Raw genomic sequence first — 3,669 nt, forward strand, 5'->3', positions numbered from 1 at the left:
TATTCCAATGTTTTGCAAATTTTTACATTCAAATCCATAAATCTTAATACTTAAGAAAGTATTAAACAAATCATTAAAATAACAATTTTACTCGACTGTATAAACTAGGCAATAAATGAATAGATGCCTGGTATATTTAGAATATATAAGTAACTTAGGATAATAGTTACTTTTACCAAATTAAACATAAGTTACATTTCAATGTAATCCAAAAAAAAATCTTAATGTCATTTAAAAAAAAAATCCATGTCTTACACAAAAAAACATCTCGAAATCAGAGATAGAAAAAAACAGGTGCTCAACAAACGAAATGAGTTGATTTTTTTCAGAGTTATGCTACAATTTCTGCAACATTATATTTGATTGATTTAGTCTGACAGCTTAGGTTTTTTAACACTAGGTCTACGGGTGTTTCGTAGAGAACCTGCCAAATCGACGAGTAAATGAAAATATGCATTTTCTTCAAAAATCGATTTATTCGAATTAAGTGTGAATTGAATAATATTAGGCTCCTACACGTTTAAATAAATTATCAATAAACAAAACGTATTTAAAAATATATGTCACAAGATAATTACATTATTAACGGAATAGGGTAATCATATTACGCTTTGGCTTTGCATGCTGATGTTTGGAAATATGCTCTGATCATTGGATGTTGATAATTTTGTTCAATATCTGGTTATATATCCTGAATTTACTCACTGTTGCTAGAAAAAGAGGAATTGGTCAGATTAAAAAAATATATTGTGCCCAAATGTAAATGTTACAATACAAGCGGAGACTGTCTACTACAGTAATTGAAACTTTTGCACATCATCTTAGAAAAAAGTTTTTACACTTTCACTGCATCAATCATAATGAAGGTATCTTGTTTCTTCGGCGACAAGCATAAGGACTATTTTTGAAGAGAAAAATAAAAGATAACACCGTCCAAGTCTTTACCGACACATCTGTGGTTTGTGTGTGTGTGTGTTTGAGAGAGAGACACGGTTAAACCGGATTGTGTGGGGATAAAATACATTATTAATTTAACGCATATAGAACTTAAAAATTAACACGCAACACAAAAAATATATAATGTACAGGTGATATGTTAATTAATACAAAATGAACTCAAATTTATTAGTCATTAATTTTTTTTTTTTAATCTACAGATATATGATTTAATATAAGTTTATAAAACCATGTTCAAGGCCTTAATGGTAGCCAAAAAACCTTTAGTTTGCTTCACAAAACTTAACAATTTATTTATTTATCTCCTTCTTCGCGTAAACCGGGAAGCCGGTTAAGCGAGGCTCTACTGTTTTAAATATTCGATTTCAAAACTAATTAGGTACAGAACCCGTGGATAAATTGGAGAGAAGTTGGGACAAATTGGCTGGTTGCTAGCGCGTGGCCCCGTTTATCTGATCAAAGAGGAATCTTAAGCATCCATCTAAGGTCCACGTCGCTGTTCCAAGTAGCCTCTTCGGGTCTGTATTCAAAAATTTTTTAATGAGGACCAAATTAAATATATGCATACATGGATAAAATAGTTCCATAATCATTTTTATAAAATATGCAAGCGTTAATAAAAATATTTTTTTTTTTAAATTATTTGTTGATATTTACAACTGTATAAAAAATTACAACCAGTAAATTTGATCATAATGATATATGATATGATACAGGATGTAGAGAAACTACCCAGTAGTAGAACTCTAAAACAGTTTACAATATAAGGTCACGAGGCCATCTTCTTTTCAATAAAAATATGAAACATAATTATATCAGTTAAGGACTATCATACATAATATATAATTAAACTAATTTTCAATTTGACTGATGATAAAAGAAACTAGAAATGTACCAAATAAAAATATCTTCCACAGCTGAAGAACGTATACAAACTCATTATGAATTAAAAAAAAAAATAAAGAATTATATTATAAACGAGATGTGAATAGAAAACTAAAAAAAACAACTAATTTATTAACATTTTTATCGGAACTCTAATACATTTAAAAATAAATAAATCATTGTAAAAATGCAATAAAATAACCAACCAGCTATAAATATATCTTAATTTATATCAGTTTCTCAACAAAAAAGGACTATTGTAAGTATAAATAACTAAATGCTAAAAATTGAATAAGTATCAATTATAAAATAAATAAACATCTAATAAATTTAATAATTTTTCCTAGTTATAACTAATGGGAAAAACAACCATATTTAGTAATGTGTTCTTAAAACTAGACAATAGTTAAGGTAAAAATATATTTAAAAAATAGATGAGATTTAATTGATTAAATATGAAATGATTATATTTTTCTTGTATTTTAGTTCTTAGTTACTAAAAAAAATCCGTATATTTTCAGTTCTTGTTGCTAATCACACCATTGAGACATTGAGGTGTTCTGCCATAACCCTTACAATGTTCATGGAGGATATATATATATATTTTTCCAACACCTGGAATTCATGAAGGTTGATTTTTCTTTTACTGAAGGCTGAGTATTCTCTACCTATTTTTATCTATATTTACCAATTGAACCACCATATTACAACTTACAAATATAGTTTTAATTCCTATTATTATATAAATATATTCCTATTTCTACATTGTAAATTAAACTTTAATATAATTTTTGTCGATCAAAATCAGTGATTCTAAGCTGTTGAAATTTAAACACCACGTTGAAAAAAAAGTCTTCTCACATCTCGAATTCCACTACTATTTTATAAACTATTAATATCTGGCATAACTGAAGTATGCCATTACATTATGCCACACAGTATGCCATAACAATCAATGTGTTTTAGACTTAAATTTAATTATATTTTTTTAAAAATGAGGAGTAGATGGCTTACGTCTCTATAAGAGACAATGTATTCATAAAAGCAGGTGGTTTCTCGGCGTTCTGTGCTACCTGGACACGTCATCTTTTTGTTCCCGGTAAAAAAAAGAAAGAAATATAATAAAAAATAAAAAAAGTTACGACGTCCCTTGGGATATTTATTTGCAAGTTTAGATCTTCTCGGCCAGATCTTATCCTGGGCGTAAAAAATGACGTTCCTCCTTCTCTGATTGTTTTACAGCATTTTTATTAATATTTTATGTTTTGACCAGGGATGCTTTTATGTTTTTAAGTGTCATTCCTTGGTTCGGTCGTTTTACTCTAAGAGTGTCTTAATAACTTTTAAGTAAAGAGAAAAGTTAAAGTGATCGGTTAGTTACATCGTTTCAAAAATAAATAACTTAACTCACTTTTTTTTTTCTTATTAAATAACAACGACAACAAAAAAATCATATTCTACGTCCTTATTTAATTTTACTTTATTATGTCCTATTAATAGGATCCATACATATAATTATACTGAAACGGTATAATTCGTTAACATTGTCTATCACATTTGATTATTAATATTCTTTTTTAAATTAGCAATAAAAAACATTGGGGTTAAGCAGAATGGGACAAAAATCATAGAACTAAACTTGCCATGGACACAATTTTTATTTATGAATGATCCATTAATTAATGCACATTCTATCAATGGCAATTTTAGTTATTAATTTAGCGATTTCAGTTGCACTAATTTTTTTCCAACTCTAGAATTTAATGTAAAAAAAAAATGTTGTATGTAATGTCTTATAAATGTAAATATTCGTAATCGCAAAATATT

Source organism: Halyomorpha halys, unplaced genomic scaffold (assembly GCF_000696795.3).
Source record: "Halyomorpha halys isolate HHAL.00 unplaced genomic scaffold, Hhal_1.1 Scaffold425.1, whole genome shotgun sequence".
NCBI lineage: Eukaryota > Metazoa > Arthropoda > Insecta > Hemiptera > Pentatomidae > Halyomorpha > Halyomorpha halys.